We start from the raw sequence: 21,585 nt of genomic DNA on the forward strand, positions 1-21,585 counted from the left end.
GCACAGAAGGCATTGAGCTCATCAGGAAGCCAAGCTCTGCTGTCCCCTATGTCACAAGATTTAACTTTGTAGGAGGTTATGACACTCAAACCCTGCCACAGCCGTCAAGCATCCTAATTGATCCCAGTCTGGTCTGGAATCTCCACTTTTTCCAGAGTTGGACATGTGTGCACATACATGCATACATACACATGCACACACACACACACACACATTCACGCTTGCGCAGACAGACACGTGCATTCACACACCCACGCACAATTGTGGTCTTCCAAGTTGTTTCATCAGTACAGCGTTATTGGAAAGCCGTGTCACTACAGAATTCAGGGGCAAGGAAGAGGATTCTTCCTGAATTAGATTAACAGCTGACGGTTTCTCCAGTGCAACATCTAACAGCTACTTAGTGCATCTGTATATTTGGCCTCCACTATTCCATTTTGTAGTGCCTCATCCCTGATGGCAGCAATGGGAAGAGGACATGTCCTGGATGGTGACAGTCCTTAATGATGGATACTTCAGATAACAACATGAGACAAAATATATTGGACATAGCATTTTTAAAACATTTAAGTCAAAGTAAATTTATTACTAAAGTATATTTTTTTGTGTTACTATATACTACCTTGAGATTCATTTTCTTCCAGGGAGAAATACAATACAATTTATAAAAAACTATACTTAAACAAAGACAACAAACAAATCCATGTTCAAGTTTATTGTCATCTGACTGTAGGTGTATACAACCAAACGAAGCAATATTCCTCAACACTCCGGTACATCCACACAACATATATCACACACAGCACATAAAACAAAATATTACTACAAATAAGTGTGCAGCTCTCTGGTGAAAAATGATGTCATATCTGTTAAATAGGGGCCGTGGACAATTTCTGATTTGATGGAGAATGGACGTGAAAGCACAGAGGAACATCTGGAGAAATTTCTGAAACGCTCATCCGCAGCTGTCGTTACTGTGTGGTCGGGAATCTTTTGGAGGGTAGGCCTCAAAATCCCCAGCCTTGCCTACTTTTGGCAACCGAGAAGGAGGTTGAATCACTCAAACAGAGATGGCGCTCAGTACTCAGTGTCGGAGAGCTGATCAGAGCTCGAAGTTTTCGGATGACTCAGAATCGGATTGTGGTCGGCATGGCAGGGAGAGTTTTTCTTCCCTCTCCCGTCTGCGTGAGATGTGCGACATTTGAGAAACTTTGAACTTTACTGTGCTCATGGACTTCTTCATCAAGTTATGATATTGTTGCACTGTTGTAACTATATGTATAATTATGTGGTTTTATCAGTTTTTTCAGTCTTGGTTTGTCCTGTGTTTTTGTGATATCACACCGGAGGAAATAATGTACCATTTCTTAATGCATGCATTACTAAATGACAATAAAACGGGACTACATATCTTCATAATCTAAATATAAAACAACATGCATGTAGTGCATAGCATAGGTGAACAGTATGGCCAGTAACAGTAAACAGTAAACAGCTCACTGTCCCATGATGAGACCACGGTGGTCTCATTAGTCTCACAGCCTGAGGGAAGAAGCTGTTACCCATTCCTGATGCTCCTGTACCTCCTCCCTGATGGTAGTGGGTCAAGGAGATGTGGGATGAGTGGTTGGGTTCCTCAATGATGCATCACCTCATCTACAACGCACTGGTAAAATGTCACAGATAGTGGGGAGGGAGATCCAAGTGATGTCTGCGACAGTTCTTACTATCCTCTGTCAGGCCTTGCTTTGCAGCTTCTGTATCACACAATGATGCAGTCAGACAGGGCACACTTGATTGTGCTCCTGTAGAAAATTGTTAGAAAGGGTGCAGGGAGACTTGCACGCCTCAACAGAGCCATCGAACAGTACAGCACAGAAATAGGCCCTATTGCCCATCTAATCCATGCTGAACCATTTAAACTGCCTACTCCCTTCATCCAGCACTGGGACCAAAGCCCTCCATAACCCTATCATCCATGTACCTATCCAAACTTCTCTTAAACATTGTGCTGGCAGCTCGTTCCACGCTCTCATGACCCTCTGAGTGAAGAAGTTTCCCCTCATTTTCCCCTCAAACTTTTCGCCTTTCACCCTTAACCCATGACCTCTGGTTGTAGTCCCACCCAACCTCAGCGGAAAAAAGCCTGTTTCCATTTATCTTATCTATTCCCCTCATAATTTTGCATATCTTTATCAAATCTCCTCTCAATTATCTGCATTCCAAGGAATAAAGTCCTAACCTATTCAATCTTTCCTTATAGATGCATCGATCGTGTGGATAGTCAGAGGCTTTCCCCAGGGCTGAAATGGCTAACACGAGAGGGCACAGTTTTAAGGTGCTTGGAAATAGGTACAGAGGGGATGTCAGGGTTAAGTTTTTTATGCAGAGAGTGGTGAGTGTGTGGAATGGGCTGCCAGCGACGGTGGTGGGGGCGGATACGATAGAGTCTTTTAAGAGGCTCCTGGATAGGTACATGGAGCTTAGAAAAATAAAGGACTATGGGTAATGTCTGAAGTAAGTACACGTTCGGCACAGCATTGTGGGCTGAAGGGCCTGTATTGTGCTGTAGGTTTTCTATGTTCTATTATAACTTAGATCCTCCACTCCCAGGAAGATCCTTGTAAATTTTCCTCAATTTCCTCGGGAAGTGTAGACACTGCTGTGCCTTCTTGACTAATGAAGAGGTGTTGTGGGTCCATCAACAACATTGCAACGTATTTAAAATACAGTATGCCATTCGTGGAGGTGGTGTTTCATTGCTGCATTCCCTTGCCAGCACAGCATTGTGTTTGAACTGGCACACATGGGAAAATAATGCATTGAAACAACACAATCATTGCAATGTAAGACACCTGATGATCAGTGTGGACTTGAACACTTAAAAAGGTCTCTCCAGCATCACCAGTCGAACCGTAGTAGGTGTCTTGTTTGATGATTGTTAGGAAGGAGGTTGAGAGCATATTTATTGACGTGCAGCGTAGAGTGGGTCTTCCAGCACTTCAAGCTGTACCGCGCAGCAATACCCTGAATTTAACCCTAGCCTAATCACAGGGCAATTTACAATGACCAATTAATCTACCAGTCAGTGTGTTTTTGGAATGTGGGAGGAAACCAGAGCACATGGAGGAAATGCACGTGGTCACGGGAAGTACGTACAAGCTGATTGGGTAGAAGAATGTGGAAGTTCTGGTAGAAGTAACTGAAGAAAGGAGGGAGCAACACACACAAAATGCCGGAGGTACTCAGCAGGCCAGGCAGCATCTATGGAAAAGAGTACAGTCGAGGTTCGGGCCGAGCCCCTTCGAAGACTCTGCTGAAGGGTCTCGGCCTGAAACATCGACTGTTTACGCTTTTCCATAGGTGCTGCCTGGCCTGCTGAGTTCCTCCGGCATTTTGTGTGTGTTGCTGTGGATTTCCAGCAACTGCAGATTTTCTCTTGTTTTTGAAGAAAGGAGGGTCCGGGGTTCGTGTAAGTGTGATCGGCCTGGTGAGCCAACTCCAGGAGGGCTTGAGGCCTAATGGCAGGAGAACTGCCAGCTCTCTCTACACCTCCTGAGACTTTAGGTTGGTGCTACAGGAAAAACTGATGACTTGTTTGGGTACATCAAGGTCAGGCCCCATGCTCAATTTTCTCTCTTCTTTGAATGGGTGCCTGGTTAAGGAATGCAAATGATGTGGCGCACCCAGCAGCGTTGTTTGATTGTAATTGCTGTAATGCTATTATACTGACAGCTGTAAATTCAGGTTTCAATTCCTGCCGCTGTCTCTAAGGAGTTTGTACGTTCTTGCTGGGGACGTGTGGATTTCCTCTGGGTGCTCTGGTTTCCTCCCACATTCCTAAAAGGTGTACGGTTAGGGTTAGTGAGTTGTGGGCATGCTATATTGGCACCAGAAGCGTGGCAACACTTGCGGACTGCTCATCGCAATCATTGCTGATTTGGTTTGACATAAACGATGCCTTTCACCGTATCTTTTGGTGTACATGTGACAAATAGAGCTGATCTGATCTTGGGTCCTTACTGCTGGGATATTGGCCCAGGTGAGGATGCTGATGGCGGTCTGCTAATTGGTTTTGGGGGATTTTTGCAAAGGCCAGTGGTTTGAGGATCCAGAGCTCAGAAGTATGCAGGAGGCCTGGAATCTCTGCTCCCTGTAGACCGTGAGTGCTTTGCTGGGGTTGAGCTCTTGATCTCCACTCTTCTTTTCAGATGGCTGAAGACTGTGTTGGCACACCTGAGAGGCAGTCCATGTTTTCCAGGGTTCCTCTTGTGATGGGGGCTGGTATTATAGATCAAGGGCAGCTCAGCTAGGACCTTTGCTTTTCAGATGTTATCTGTAAGAGCTCTGGTGAAGGTGTCAACGACGATTTGAATCTCTGCCTTTCGATGTGTGGGGTGTTTGTCCTCCTTCCACAGGCTGGCAGTGGAGGCTGGGCTGACCTTGGTTCCGGAGTCTGGTCTCTCTAACTTGAGGAGTTTCCTTCTGATCTCCTCTCCATTGGGAATCCGGATGGAGGTGAGATGAGGCGCAATGGTGAGGAGGAACAGAGACCGTGTCAGGAGGATGATACAAATACTAGATCCACAGTCCATCTGTTGCTCAGGATGATGGCTGCCATGCCATGACCTGAAACAAATGTAGGCTGGAGACCAACATCTACTGGCAGCCAAATTTGAGGAGAATTCCTTATTGTCCATCTTGATCAACCAAGTCAGTGAGTTCAAAAAATGCTACGTTCAGTGCCTGACATGTATCTCTTGGTGGGAGAAAAATCAGAGCGATGTTAAGCTGGAAAGACAGAGGCCTCACTGTGGTTCAGCGAGCCACTCTTTAGTCATGTAGGGGTGGGGTAACTGATGTGTTTCCTTGCGACAGGCAGCAAGGAGTTATCTGTGTGGTTGCTGCAGTTGCATCTGTCTCCCTTCCTGAATACGGCCACAACTGCAGCATCTCTGAGCTCCCCCAGCTTGTCCCTTCCTCCCAGTGCGTGAGATGAGGTCATGGAGTTGCAGAACAGTTCTTGAGGCCATTTTGTCTTTCAATGGGTTTGCGTCCTTTTCACCTGCTCACTGGTCAGCAGTGACGGTGAGCCTGGACTGGATAACTCGCTGTGGGGAGGCAGCAAATGTAAGAACTGTGTATGAGTGTGTATTAACATTTTTGCACTGCAAGTTAGGTTTGATTGGAAAATACGCTGTTGCAACTACGCTGTTGCGACATATGCTCTTGCAATAAGTGCCAGAATATTCTGTGAGCTCTTTGTACCTTTTTGGGGAGGGGGGTCTCGGACAGAGAACTTCATCCATCTGTAGAAACCCTGTACCCTGTTGGAGCTCAAAATTTAACAAAAGTAACAAAATTAACAAAGATAAAAGGAAAGAAACATGAGCAATTCAAAGAAATTATTCTAAGAAAGATGTTGATAGTAGTGGCAGGCGGAGTTTTGAGATGAGTAGCCATTTATAAAGTGATTAAGCACAGTCTTTTTCCCAGGGAAGGGGGTGCTAAAAACAAGAGACTCACTGAGATTCTCCTTCACAGAGAATTTGCTTCTTGTAATTTCTGCTTCTCAGAGATTTTGCATTTTTGAGATTGGTTCTACTTATTTTAACTACTTAATTGGCATACACTTTGAAAGGACAAACTCCGAGGCAGAGTACAAAGTAAATGGCAGGATACTTGGTAGTGTGGAGGAGCAGCGGGATCTGGGGGTACATGTCCACAGATCCCTGAAAATTGCCTCACAGGTGGATAGGGTAGTTAAGAAAGCTTATGGGGTGTTAGCTTTCATAAGTCGAGGGATAGGGTTTAAGAGTCGCAAGGTAATGATGCAGCTCTATAAAACTCTGGTTAGGCCACACTTGGAGTACTGTGTCCAGTTCTGGTCACCTCACTATAGGAAGGATGTGGAAGCATTGGAAAGAGTACAGAGGAGATTTACCAGGATGCTGCCTGGTTTAGAGAGTATGCATTATGATCAGAGATTAAGGGAGCTAGGGCTTTACTCTTTGGAGAGAAGGAGGATGAGAGGAGACATGATAGAGGTGTACAAGGTAATAAGAGGAATAGATAGAGTGGATAGCCAGCACCTCTTCCCCAGGGCACCACTGCTCAATACAAAAGGACATGGCTTTAAGATAAGGGGTGGGAAGTTCAAGGGGGATATTAGAGGAAGGTTTTTTACTCTTGGTGGTGTGTGGAATGCACTGCCTGAGTCAGTGGCAGAGGCAGATACACTCGTGAAGTTTAAGGGACTACTAGACAGGTATATGGAGGAATCTAAGGTGAGGGCTTATATGGGAGGCAGGGTTTGAGGGTCGGCACAACATTGTGGGCCAAAGGGCTTGTAATGTGCTGTACTATTCTATGTTCTATGTTCTATATATATATACTTACAGTAATTCATTTTTTCTCCATATTTATTTATCTTGTATTTAATTGTACTGCTGCCATAAGATTAACAAATATCATGACATATGTTGGTGATATTAAAGTCTGAGTCTGATTCTGCAAATTTTCCTCCTGGAGATCATGCAGGGGATAGACTTAAGATCAGAGGCGAGATATTTTAGAAAGAACATTAGGTGCAGCTCCAGGCAAAAGGTGGTGTGCCTTTGCAATGAGCTGTCAGAAATAGCGGCTGAGGCGGGTATATTGAATGTATGGTAGCCAAGAGTGGTGGTACTTTAAGTTCAGGATACTCAAGACCAGAAATGGGGTACCACTGATATCACAATAAGTTATAGGGCTGGAGGAGGAAAGGAAAGATTTTAAAGCAACTATAAACAGACCTTAATTTTAAAATGTTCATTACAGTAGATCAGTAAACAGGATGAGTCGGACTTGGGTTGGGTTTGACATGGACAACAGAGTTCAGAATGATCTCCTACTGTTAGAGTTGAACAAGGACAGCAAGGAGTCTCACTACCACTTCTCTCATCAAGGACTCACCTCACACACTAGCTCATTGACCTAGCTGCCCCTACATCTCCACGTGGCATTGTTGAGATAGAGAGATAGATAGGTAGATATACTTTATTGATCCCAAGGGAAATTGGGTTTCGTTACAGCCGCACCAACCAAGAATAGAGCATAAATATGGCAATACAAAAACCACAAACAATTGAACAACAAAATGCAAACTATGAATTTGGAGTTGCTTAAGTCCCAAATAAAGATTTCACTAGTAGTGATCTGGGGTTGGGTAAAGGTTTCACTAGAAGTGATCTGGGGGTGGGTGAGTGGGGTTACTGGGGTAGAGATGGATCATCTTAGTTATGGCGTGGATCTGTCTGAAACTCAATTCAGGGGAAACCTTGACTCAAAGAGTTGGGGACAGCACAGTTGCACAGAGCTATTACAGTGCCAGAAGTCCGAGTTCAGTTACACTGCTGACTGTAAGGACTTTGCATGTTCTCCCCATGACGGCTTGCTTTTTCTTTAGATGATGAGAACAGTCAGTCCTCATTTATTGTCATTTAGAAATGCATACATGCATTAAGAAATGATACAATGTTCCTCCAGAGTGATATCACAGAAAAACAGGACAAACCAAAGACTAACACTGACAGAACCACATAATTATAACATATAGTTACAGCAGTGCAAAGCAATACTATAATTTGATAAAGAGCAGACCATGGGCACGGTAAAAAAAGTCTCAAAGTCCCGATCGACTCCCAAGTCCCCGCTAGCAGGCGACAAAAGGGAGAAACTCCCTGCCACAAACCTCCAGGCACCGACAACTGCCGATGCATTGGAGGCACCCGACCACAGCCGACACTGAGTACGTCCGTCCGAAAACTTCAAGCCTCCGACCAGCCCCTCCAATACAGCCTCCCAAGCACCATCCTCTGCCGAGTGCCTTCGACCTCACCCTGGCCACTGAAACACGCAAAGTCAAGGATTCGGGGCCTTCTCCTCCGGAGATTCCGGACCACACAGTAGCAGCGGCAGCGAAGCGGGCATTTCAGAAGTTTCTCCAGATGTTCCTCCGTACTCTCACGTCTGTCTCCATCAAATCAGAATTGTGCACGGTCCCCTACTTGACACATAACAAATATCATTCACTGGAGTGGCCACGCGCACTGTGTCACGTCACCATCTTCTCCTCCTCCCTCTTTCTTCTGGTGCTCCAATTTCCTGCAGCAATTCAAAGACGTACAGGTGAATAGGTTAATTGGTCACATGGGTGTAATTGGGCGGTGTGGTCTCGGTGGGCGGGGAGGGCCTGTTACCTCTCTGTTACTCTAAATAAATAAAGAGCACGAATACTCCGGTTTGGAGAGAGGTAGAACGGGTGTCTATTCTGTGGTGTTCTTGAACTAAACACAACCACTTCCTCCGTTAGAATACTAGTGGGAGGGAACTTCTCCACTTTCTTGGTTAGATGTTAGACAAGCAATCTTACAATGCAGCGAGAGTGCAGGAGTCAAGACAGATGTTATGAGCCGAGGCAGGGAGTTACCTGAACTGACACTGTGTTTGCACATGATGTTGGTGCCAATATTGACAGATTTCCTTTTTCTTGCTGTATTAGGGACTTTGTCAGGATTTAAAGTTTTATTTTACGGGAGAGGAAGGTGGATCTCCATTAAGCATAGTTCCTTTTAATTAACAATATGCTACTTACACTCACAGCACATTCCTGTACCTATTTTTTGAATGCAGTTACACAGATTGTTGCCTCCTGCGCTCTGGTTGAAAGCCGTAGTTTGGCGTTCATTCATTGATTCTGTTACAGATACTATTCTACAGATCAGATCATGGAGTATGCTGACAAGAAAATGAATCCCAGGGGTGTACGTGGTGACGTATATGTACTTTGATAATAAATTTACTTTGAACTTTAATGGACACTACAGAGAACTCTGTACTGAAACCTGGACTGAATTAGGTTCTCACCTTGCTGAGAAGTTCAGTCTGGAAGAGAATATTAAATCAGAAATGAGCACGAATCTGAGAACTCCTGCTTGTTTAAGACGGCATTAAACCTGTTCCAGAATTATGGAGAACCCTTGTATTAAAAAGCAAACAAAAAGTAGTAATCCTTTCCTCCGCTTCAGATATGATGTAAACCAGTCTAATTTGTGAAGGTGAGCTCATTATAAGCTAGTTTTTATTTAGAGATACAGTACAGTAACAGATCCATCCAGACCAATGGGCCTAGTTACTCACATGTGGCCAATTAACCCACTAACCGGTACGTCTTTGGGATGTGGGAGGAAACCAGGGCACCCGGAGGAAACCCACACAGTCACAGGAAAAATGCACAAACTCCTTTCAGACAGTGGGAAATGAACATGGATCTTGGCATGGTATTAGAGTTATGCTTCGTTTTACGAAGCCTCTATCTCTTTAATTCTTAAAAAGAATAAAGGTCCTACTGATTGTGCATCATATAGACCGATACCTCTTTTGAATGTAGATTCAAAAATTTTTTCAAAAATTTTCGCAACCAGGTTAGAGAATGTATTACCTCAGATTATATCTATGGATCAAACCGGATTTATTAAAAACTGTTATTCATCCTTTAATATTAGGAGATTAATGAATATTGTTTATACCCCCTCACTTACTACCCCGCAATGTATTATTTCATTAGATGCTGAGAAAGCCTTTGACAGAGTCGAATGGCCTTATTTATTTAGTGTTCTTGAGAAAATTAATTTTAGTTTGACATTTATATCTTGGATTAAATTGTTTTATTACTTCCCAGTAGCCTCGGTTTGTACTAATAATCATAGATCTCCCTTTTTTTGTCTTTTTCGTGGTACTAGGCAAGGATGCCCTCTTAGTCCTTTACTATTCAATATTGCCCTTGAACCTTTAGCAATTGCTATCCGTGACTCGCCCAATATTTTTGGTATTACCCGCAGAAACGAAATACATAAATTATCACTATATGTAGATGATTTCTTGTTATACATCTCTAATCCGGAGAAGTCAATTCCTGCTATTCTAACTTTGTTGGCTCAATTTAGTAATTTTTCTGGTTACAAATTGAATCTTAATAAGAGTGAATTATTTCCCCTAAATAAGCAGGTACCTATTTATGGACGTTTACCATTTAAATTGGTTGCTGACTCATTTATATATTTAGGGATAACAATTACGAAAAAGTATAAAGACTTATTTAAAGCTAATTTTTTACCTTTAATTGATCAGATTAAACTTTTGTTTACTAAATGGTCACCAATTTCTTTGTCTTTGATTGGTCGGATTAATGCTATTAAGATGATTATTTTGCCCAAATTTCTATATGTATTTCAATCGGTTCCAATTTTTACCCCAAAATCTTTTTTCGATAATGTTGATTCAAAAATTTCCTCATATATATGGCAGAACAAAAATCCTAGGTTAGGTAAAAGGTATTTACAGAAATCTAAAAAGGAGGGGGGGGCTTGCCCTCCGGAATTTTAGATTCTATTATTGGGCAATTAATATTCGATATTTAAAATTTTGACTATGAGATTTGGATGTATCTTTAAATCCACATTGGGTAAATCTTGAATGTAATTCATTACAAGGGTTTTCTTTGGGTTCGGTTTTAGGAACTTCGCTTCCTTTTACTTCTTCTAAATTGTATAAACAAATGAATAATCCGATAGTTAAGCATACTTTACGTATATAGTTTCAATTTTGAAGATTTTTTGGGTTTAATCAATTTATTTTAGCAAGTCCTATTATATCTAATTTCCTTTTTCAACCTTCCACTATGGATCAAGCTTACTTTGATTGGAAAACTAAAGGTATAGTACGTTTCCTTGATTTATTTTTGGATAATTGTTTCATGTCTTTTGATCAACTTTCTAATAAATATAACTTACCCAGATCTCATTTTTTTAGATATCTACAGATTAGAAACTTTTAAATTACTGTTTCTCCTAATTTTCCACACTCATATCCAATGGACACTTTGGAAAAAAATTTTAGATCTAAATCTCTCTCAGAAAAGTATTGTAGCAATTATAAATAATATAATTATGAATTTATGTCCTGATGTTTCCAATAAAATTAAAACTAATTGGGAAAGAGAACTTAAGATTATTATACCGATTGAAAAATGGGAAAAAAATTCTTCAATTGGTTAATTTATCTTCTATATGTGCTAAACATGTGTTGATACAGTTTAAAGTAGTGCACAGGGCTCATATGTCCAAAGATAAACTATCTCATTATTATTTTTATATTAATCCTAGATGTGATAGATGTCATTTCGAGATAGCTTCTTTAACTCACATGTTTTTGTCATGTCCTTTGTTGCAACAATATTGGAAAGATATTTTTGATATTATTTCAACGGTTTTGAATATAGACTTACAACCTCATCCAATTACTGCTATCTTTTGATTACCAATGATAGACTCAAATTTAACCTCTTCAGCACGCCGGATGATTGCATTTCTTACTTTAATGGCCAGAAGATCCATTTTGCTGAATTGGAAAGAGGTTAACCCTCCTACTGTATTTCATTGGTTTTCACAAACTATGATGTGTTTGAATTTGGAAAAAATTAGAAGTGCGGTTTATAACCCTTCCATTAAATTTGAAAAACTTGGAGGCCATTCATTCAGCATTTTCATATGATGTAATTTGACCATTTCCAAACTTATTTTATTTCTCTGTACTGTTGGTTGAGAGGAATGGAGTCGTCGACACTAAGGTTTTCTTCTTTTCCATTTTTAAGTTGTTAGAATTGCCCAAGTCTTTTAGTTTAGTTGACTAATTCTGTTTAGTTAAGTTTTTTTTGGGATGGGTTTTTTTTTTCTATTTTTTTTCTTTTTCATGATTTTTCTTCAGTTTTTTTTTGTCCTGTATTATTCATTGTTGTATTACATGATTGGGAGTTTTGTCAATTTATACCGTTTGGTCTTATAATTACTCATTTTAAGTACAACAATGTATCTCCTACTATTTGTATTATTGCTATGTTATGTTTTTATTTTATGAAACTAATAAAAAGATTGAAAAAAAATGTTATGCTTACCAGGGGGCATAGTGTTAAGGTACTTGGAAATAGGTACCGAGGGGATGTCAGGGGTAAGTTTTTCACACGGAGTGGTGGGTGCATGGAATGCACTGCCAGTGGCAGTGGAAGTGGATACAATAGGGTCTTTTAAGACCCCCTTAGGTAGGTACATGGAGCTTAGGAAAATAGAGGGCTGTGCGCTAGGGAAATTCTATGCAGTCTCTAGAGTAGGATACGTGGTCAGCACCATTGTGGGCTGAAGGGCCTGTAATGTGCTGTAGACTTCTATGTTCTATGTTCTAACTGCTACATCTCAAAGATGAAGAAGAATACTAAAGGGGGATGAGGCAACCGTGGCTGACAGGGGAAGTGAAATACAGCATTAAAGGGAATCAGAAGGCATATAATATAGGCAAAATTAGTGGGAAGTTAGAAATTGGAAAGTTTTAACAACAAGGCACTGAAAAGCCATTAGGAGAGAAAAGCTGAAATATGAAGGTGAGCTAGCCAATAATATCAAAGAGGGTACCAAAAGATTTTTCGGATGCAGTATATAAAGAGTAAAAGGGAGACAAGAGTGGATATCGGGCCAATGGAAAATGATGCTGGAGAGGTAGAAATGGGGTCAAAGAAATGGCAAATGCACTTATTAAGTATTTTCCATCAGTCTTCACCATGGAAGACATGAGCAGTGTGCCAGATATTTGAAAGAGTCAGGGACAGAATTGAGTGTGGTTGCCATTACTAAAAGGAGAAGGTGCTAGGGAAACCGAAAAGTCTGAAGGTAGATAAGTCACCTGGGCCAGATGGACTAAACCCCAGGGTTTTGAAAGAGGTAGCTGAAGAGATTGTGGAGGCATTAGTAATGATCTTTCAAGAATCACTAGATCCTAGCATGGTTCCTGAGGAGTGGAAAATTGCAAATGTCATTCCATTCTTTAAGGGAGGGAGGCAGAAGAAGGGAAATTATGGGCTAATTAGCCTGAATTCCGTGGTTGGGAAGCTGTTGGATTCCATTATTAAGGAAGAGATTGCAGAGCACTTGGAAGCACATGACAAAATGTGGTGAAGTCAGCATGCTTTCCTTAATGGGAAATCTTGCCTGACAAATCCATTGGAATTCTTTGAGGAAATAATAGGCAGGATAGACAAAGGAGAGTCAGTGGATGTTGCTTCTTTGGATTTTCAGAAGCCCTCTGACAAGGTGCTGCACATGAGGCTGCTAAACAAGATAAGAGTCCATGGTATTACAGGAAAGATACTAGCGTGGATTGAAGATTGGCTGACTGGCAAGAAACAAAGAGTGGGAATAAAGGGGACCCTTTCTGGTTGGCTACCAGTAATTAGTGGTGTTCTGCAGGGTTTGGTATTGGGATCACTTCTTTTCTCGTTATATGTCAATGACTTGGATCACAGGATTGGATGGCTTTGTGGCCAAGTGTGTGGACAATATGAAGGTAAATGGAGGAGCTGGTAGTGTTGACGATGCAGGGAGTCTTCAGAAGATGGAGAAGGTCAGCAACTTTAAATTCCTCAGTGTTATCATTTCAGAGGATCTGTCCTGGGCCCAGCACATAAGTGCCATTGCAAAAAAAGCACCACAGTGTTTCTACTTAGAAGTTTGCGAGGGTTTGGCATGCCAGCTAAAACTTTCACAAACTTCTATAGCTGTGTACTGCAGAGCATATAGACAGATTGCATAACAGCCTGGTATGGATACACCAACGGCCTTGAATGGAATAGCCTACAAAATGTAGAGGATATGGCCCAGTCCATCACAGGTAAAGCCCTCACCACCATTGAGCACATCTACATGAAGCATTGTTGCAGGAAAGCAGCATCCATCATCAAGGAACCCCGCCCAGGCTATACTTTCTTTTCACTACTGCCATCAGGAAGAAGGTACAGGAGTCTCAGGACTCACACCACCAGGTTCAGGAACAGTAACTATCCCTCAAACACCAGGCTCTTGAACCTGAGGGGATAACTTCACTCAGCCCATCACTGAACTGCTCCCACAAACTATGGACTCACTCTCAAGGCCTCTTCAACTCATGTTCTTGATATTTATTCCTTATTTATTTATTACTGTTATTGTTGTTTTTCTTTTTGTATTTTGCATATTTGTTGTTTGTCCATCTTGTTGTGTGTCGTTTTTCATTGATTTTATTGTGCTTCTAGCATTTACTGTGATTTCCTACAAGAAAATTAATCTTAGGGTTGTATACGGTGATACATAATGTACTTTGATAATAAATTTGCTTTGAACTTTGAACTTTGAACTGAGATTGGGAGAATGGACAAAGAAGTAGTCCATAGTGTAGGGAAGTGTATGGTCAATCACTTTGGTAGAAGGAATAAAGGCATAGACTATTTTCTAAATAGGGAGAAAATTTAAAAATCACGAGTGCAAAGGGAATTGGGCCTTCTTGTGCAGGATTCCCGAAAGGTTAACTTGCAGGTTGAGTTGGTGGTAAGGAAAGCAATTGCAATGTTAACATTCATTTTGAGAGGACTAAAATATAAAAACAAGGATGTAATGTTGAGGCTTTATAAGGCGCTAGTCAGACCACACTTAAAGTATTGTGAGCAACCTAGGCCTCTTATCTAAGAAAAGACGTGCTGGCGTTGGAGAGGGTCCAAAGGAAGTTCACAAGATTGTTTCCAGGAATGAAAGGGTTAAGAAATGAGGAATCTGAGCCATCAAAAATGGCCTGTACTCACTGGAGTTCAGAAGAATGAGTGGGGGGGGGAAGGTGGAGGATCCCAATGAAACCCATCAAACATTGAAAGACTGAGATTGAGTGCTTTTGGAGAGGATGTTTCCAGTAGTGGGGGAGTCTAGGACCAGAGGACACAGCCTTAGAATAGAGGGATGTCCTGATTAGCCAGGGCTTCAAAGGTTATGGAGAAAGGGCAGGAGAATGGGATTGAGAGGGTAAATAAATCAGCCATGATGGAATGCCAGAGCAGACCTGATGGGCCGAATGGTCTCATTCTGCTCCTATGTCTTACAGCTTAACTACTGCACCATCCAATTTGTTTGATTACTGTGGGAGAAGGACAGGAGTAGTAAGTGTTGTGAAACATATTTACCAAGCTTTTACTTCTGTGTTTAATAGGCTGCGCTCTCAATGGGTGAGTCAAATGTTTGAACTTCCCTGTCTTCAAGGGGGAAGGAGGCCCTGAGTTCAGAGGGTGGTGTGGAAAGGTTTGTGACTAATACAGGGAAGGGGCTTTGGGAGGACCGGACAGGAAGCATAACAGCAAACAGTAAATCAAGAGGATGAAGTGCAGCAGGCTGTCCCAGAACCAGCCGATGAGTCACATGATTCCAGGTGTACAAGAACATCCAGTGCTTTTCAGATATGTACTTGGATATGAAGCAGAGACACCGCTCAACAATGCCGAAGAATGGGACGGTACCGACACCCTTTACTCTGTCTTCACGTTTCGATGGTAGCTACCAATGCAAACTGCTGGAGAGACTCAGCAGGCCAGGCAGCACCAACGGAGCCGACATTTCAGGCCGAGGTCCTTCACTGGGACTGCAAAGGAAGGGGGAAGGAGCCAGAATGAGAAGGTGGTTGTGGGGGGGGGGGATGAAGGGGAAGGAGGAGTCCGAGCTGAAAGGTGATAGATGAAACCAGGTGATGGGGGATGTGGGTGGGGAGGGAGGATGGAGTGAGAAGTTGGGAGGTGATGGGTGGAACAGGCAGAGGGCTGAAGAGGAAGGAACCTGGTTAGAGGGTACAGTGGACCACAGGAAGGGTGTCAGTGAGGTGATGGACAAGTGAGGAGGAGAGAAAGGGTAAGAGGGGAGCTAGAAAGAGGGATGGAAAAGGACAGAAAGGGAGGAGGGAGAGAAATTACTGGATGTTAGTTTTTTTATATATATATATATATATATATATATATAGATAGATAGATAGAGAGAGAGAGAGAGCACCTCTCACAAACTGGGTATATCTTGAAACATTTTTAGTTAATTACCTAACCCTTTTGAACAGACTCTTTCACGTCCATTTCCATAGGTATTACTTCAGTAATTTAGAACTAAGGGGCTAAGCATTCTACAGATGATATTAAAATAATTTTATTTTGTAGATTATATGGCTGCCAAAATACTTGCTTGTTCACCTTGTTAGATCTCTGGAATCAGGGTTGATCAGAAATAGCGACTACAGGAGGAGGTACTTTTCCCTGAGGTCTTTGGCACCGTTATCAAGACACCAGCGGTAGAAATGTAATCTGCATTTACACATCAATTTCAATTTGACTGTCTTATCATTTTAATAGTGAAATCAGCAGGGTAGGACTAGAGAACTACACAGCACCTCTACTTTCGTAGAAGTTTGTGGGGATTCAGCGTGCTACTAAAAACTTCGACACACTTCTATAGATGCACTGAGGACAGTATCCTAACCGGGGCATCACAGTCCTGCATGGTAACACCAGGGTCCATGGACGGAAACGCCTACAGAAAGGGGAGGATACAGCCCAGTCCATCACAATCAAGGCCCCCTCCCCCACCAACCGCTGAACATATTTACATGGAGTGCAGTCATAAGAGAGCAGCATCCATCATCAAGGACCTCCACCATCCAGGGGACGCTCTCTTCTCACTGCTGCCATCAGGCCGCAGGTACAGAAGCCTTAGGTCTACACACCACCAGATTCAGGAACAGTTATTACCCTTCAACCATCAGGCTCTTGAACCAGTGTGGATAACTTCACTCACCTCAACACTGAACTGACTCTACAAGCTACAGACTCACTCTCAAGGATCTACAAACCGTGTTCTTAGTGTTATTTATTTTTTATTTGCATAATTTGTTGTCTTTTGCACATTGGCTGTTTGTCAATTTTCATTTCTGTATACTTTTTCACAAATTCTATTGTACACTTTTTTCTGTAAATGCCTGCAAGAAAATGAATCTCATAGTAGCATATGGTAACATAAACTACTTTGATAAAAATTTTTACTTTGACTACATGCAATTCTGTATTATTTCAATTTTATTATTTGTACAATTTGTCATTTGCATATTGGTTCTCATCAGGTTTTGTGTTGCTTTTCACAAATTCTATGTATTGCTTTATTGTCCTGTAAATGCCTGCAAGAAAAGGAATCTGAAAGTAGTATATGGTGGCATACTCGTACTTTGATCATTTTAATTTGACTTTGGGAGTGCTTTTAAAGTCTCAAGCAAGAGAAAATCTGCAGGTGCTGGAAGTCCAAGCAACTCACACAAAATGCTGGAGGAACTGAAGAGTCTCGGCCTGAAACGTCGACTGCACGCTTTTCCGTAGATGCTACCTGGCCTGCTGAGTTCCTCCAGCACTTTGTGTGCGTTGCATGTATTTGCAATGTTAGCTCTGAGGCAGCATTCACAGGACTGTGATGGTAAAGTTTAGGCTACTTTTAGAGATGCAAGATGCCAATGCTCTACTAGCAGAGTTTCAATGTTCACGCTCTGTGCTCTTTGTGCTTCCCGTCTATGGCTTAGGACAGAAAGCCATTTGGCCAAGCAGCTCATAATGGCCAACGTGCATTTTTAAGATGTCATTTTACCCAGTTAACTTTGTTACTCCTGAGTTCAAAGTAAATTTGTCATCAAAGTACATATAGGCCACCATGTACAATACTGAGGTTTATTTATTTGCAGGCAGTCACAGTAAATATGGGCGGGAGGAGAAGATGGTGGCGTGACGCAGCACGCGCAGCTCTCCGGTGAAATGATATCATATCTGTAAGTAGGATGCCATGCACAATTCTGATTTGATGGAGACAGACATGAGAAGGCACAAAGGAACATCTGGAGAAATTTCTGAAATGCCTGGTTCACTGCCGCTGCTACTGTGCGATCGAGGATCTCCGGAGGGAAGGCCCCAAAATCCCCGGCTTTGCCTGCTGCTGGCGACCGAAGCTGGGGTCGAAGCGTTCGGCAGACATGGTGCTCAGTACTCCGCGTCGGAGGGCTGATCGGAGGCTCGAAGTTTTCGGACGACTCAGAGTCAGACTGTGGTCGGGCATGGCAGGGAGAGTTTTCTTCCTTCTTCCGTCTGCGTGAGATGGACTTTCGAGAGACTTTGAACTTTTTTACTGTGCCATGGCCTGTTCTTCATCAAGTTATGGTATTGTTGCACTGTTTTAACTATAAGTTATAATTATGTGGTTTTTGATAGTTTTTCAGTCTTGGTCTGTCCTGTGTTTCTGTGATATCACTCCAGAGGAATATTGTATCATTTCTTAATGCATGCATTACTAAATGACAATAAAAGAGGACTGCATGTCCTCATAAGCTAATAATCTAACCTAAATACAGGAAACACAGCAGAATCAATGAAAGACTGCACCTAACAGGATGGACAAACAATCAGTGTGCAAATACAAAAAGAAAGGAGAAAAAAAGAAATAATAATAATAGTAAATAAATAAACAATAAATATCAAGAGCATGAAGAGTCCTGGAAAGTGAGTCCGTAGGTTATGGGAACATTTCAATGATAGGGGCAAGTGAGGTTGAGTGAAATTATCCCCTCTGGATCAAGATCCTGGTGGCTGAGGAGTAGTAACTGTCCCTGAACCTGAAGCTTGTGCTGACACAGTTATCTTTAACCATTTCTGATTCCAGTATTCAGCTGAAGAACTAACTTGGCTTAATAACAGATACGATGTGCAGAATACCAGCTACACAGTATGTTTCCCCACTAAACCATCAATGAGACCACACAAGTTCGTCTTGGCTGCATGGTTTAATCTTCAGTCTGCCCTGAAACACCGACTCCAGCCGGGGTGAGCTTATATTTGAGGCTTGCCAAACGTTGCAGTCAGGAATGAACTCTGAAAATCTGTTATCATTTGACAAGCTAAGTTGCATATTTCATTCTTAACTCTCAATGGTTTCAGGTCTACACAGACAGTCTTCATCTGTGTGTGTGTATGTGTAAACAGCAGCTGGACATGGTTGGTCTCTAGGCTTCTGGTCAATGCAGCCATTTAATATTATACTCTTTTCACTCCAATCTGTTCCTGCAAAGGGCCAATCTGTTACTGCAAAGGAGAACTACACATCTTCCAACAATACGATGCTGTCCAATCTGATGCTTTTTCATCTGAAAGAGGTATTGAAGCCAACCATGATATCTCACACAAGGCCATCAAGCATCGAGCAAGGTCTGCACCTGAGGCCTCCATGTCACATGGTATGATGTATTGCTGTCCAATATATTATGTTGGTAAGTTACTAGCCAACATCCATAAATGGCTAATCAGTGAACAGAAAGGGATTGATTGATAAACACAAGAAAATCTGCGGAAGCTAGAAATCCAAAGCAACGCACATACACACACACAAAATGCTGGAGGAACTCAGCCGGCCAGGCAGCATCTATGGAAAAGAACAACCAATCAATGTTTTGGGCTGAGACCCTTCGTCAGGACTGGAAAGGAAGTGAAGTCAGAGTAAGAAGGTGGGGTGGGAGGGGAGGAGAAGTACAATGTGGGAGGTGATAGGTGGAAGTGGGAGAGGGGGAGGGGTGGTAGAGAGCTAGGAAGTTGATTGGTGAAAGGGATGAAAGGCTGGAGAAGGGGGAATCTGATAGGAGAGGACAGAAGACCATGGAAGAAAGGGAAACGGGAGGAGCACCAGAGGGAGGTGATGGACAGGTAAGGAGATAGATGAGAGAGGGAAACAGGAATGGTGAAGGAGAGGAGGGGGATGGCATTTACCAGAAGACTGAGAAATCAATGCTCATGCCACCAGGTTGGAGGCTACCCAGACAGAAAATAAGGTGTTGCTCCTCCACCCTGAGTTTGGTCTCACCCTGGCAGTAGAGGAGACCATGGACTGACATGACAGAATGGTAATGAGAAGTAGAATTGAAGTGGATGGCCACCGGGAGATCCTGCTTTTCCTGGTGGATGGAGCAAAGGTACTCTGTCTCCTAATCTATGTCGGGTTTCACTGATATACAGGAGGCCACACCAGGAGCACCGGATACAGTAGATGACCCCAACAGACTAAGAGGTGAAATGTCACTTCACCTGGGAGGACTGTTTGGGGCCATGAATGGTAGTGAGGGAGGAGGTGTAGGGGCAGGTGTGGCACTTGTTCTGTTTGCAAGGATAAGTACCAGGAAGGAGATCACTGGGGAGGAATGAGTGAGCAAGGGAGTTGTGTAAGGGCTGGATCTTCTGGGCAGTGTTTTTACAAGACGGGTGACCCCAGCTATTATCAATACTCTTCAGAGATTGTCTGCCTGGCATCAATGGTTGCATTACCAAGACGTGTGACATGCACCAGCTGCTCATACGACCATCTACTACTGCTCCCATGGCTTCATGTGACACTGATCGGGTGGCTCAGCAGGTGTTACACCTTGCCCAAGGGTGACCTGCAGGCTAGCGGAGGGAAGGAGCGCCTTTCACTTCCTTTGGTAGAGACTTATCTCCACCCCACCGCTGAATATCTGGGGTAGATTATGATTATGATTATGAGGACACGCAGTCCCCTTTTATTGTCATTTAGTAATGCATGCATTAAGAAATGATACAATGTTTTTCCAGAATGATATCACAAAAACATATTACAAACTGACTTAAAAACTAACAAAAACCACGTAATTATAACATATAGTTACAACAGTGCAAAGCAATACCATAATTTGATAAGAACAGACCATGGCATGGTAAAAGTCTCAAAGTCTCTCGAAAGTCCCATCATCTCACGCAGACGGTAAATCTCCAGCGCCGCCAACTTGCCGATGCAGCATCCTGGAAGCATCCGACCACTGTCCGATTCCGAGTCCATCCGAAAACTTCGAGCCTCCAACCAGCTCTTCGACACCGAGCACCATCTCTGCCGAGCTCTTCGACCCTGTCTCCGGCAACAGGTGCTAGGCAAAGCTGAGGATGTCAAATATTAGAGAATGTGCAGTTAAGATAAGAAGAGGAAAGTTTGAAAGAGATACGCAGGGTGTTTTGTGTTTTTACAGACTGCTGGAACAGGCTACCAAGGGAGGTGGTGAAAGCAGATATAATTGTGAGGTGTAAGAGGATTTTAGTCAGACATGTGAACATGCAGGCAATGGAGGGAATTGGATCACGTACAGGCAGAAGAGATATGTTTAATTTGGCATTGTGTTCAGCACAAGTGTTGTAAGTCAAAGGGCCTGTGCGGTACTGTGTTCTAATTTCCATGTTCCATGTTTAACCAACAATACACAGTTCTATAGAGTATGTCAGGCAATTGCATGCAGCACATGATGATCAGGCAGCAAGAGTAGGCTTGCTCCATCTCTTGTGAAATTAACCTCTCTCACCCTGCTCAACATAAAATTACCTCCAGTTGAGAAATTTGAAGAGACTCAATGCTATGTGCCCAATGAATATATGGCCAGAATTCCAAACTTTGAAGGAAAAACAGTGTATTGTTTTATTGAACTGTTGTGGCACAATCGGTTCGTGCGTTCGGCTGTTAACCGAAAGGTTGTATTCAAGCCCACCCAGGGATGAAAGATCTAAGAGGCTGCACAGTAGTGTGATGGTTAGCACAACAATTTATGGCACCAGTGACCCTGGTTCAATTCCTGCCTCTGCCTGTAAGG

General features: G+C 42.6%; 1 long non-coding RNA gene across 1 annotated transcript in view; it reads left to right on the forward strand.

Annotated features, from left to right (window-relative positions):
• LOC140187881 (uncharacterized) overlaps positions 1-1,391 on the forward strand; it is a 43,301-nt gene extending 41,910 nt beyond the window's left edge. The window contains exon 3 of the long non-coding RNA XR_011883170.1: positions 878-1,391. This is a non-coding gene — a long non-coding RNA (uncharacterized lncRNA). The remainder of the gene's footprint in view (positions 1-877) is intronic.
• The last annotated feature ends 20,194 nt before the right edge of the window (positions 1,392-21,585 follow it).

The sequence above is a fragment of the Mobula birostris genome, chromosome 25, assembly GCF_030028105.1.
Source record: "Mobula birostris isolate sMobBir1 chromosome 25, sMobBir1.hap1, whole genome shotgun sequence".
NCBI lineage: Eukaryota > Metazoa > Chordata > Chondrichthyes > Myliobatiformes > Myliobatidae > Mobula > Mobula birostris.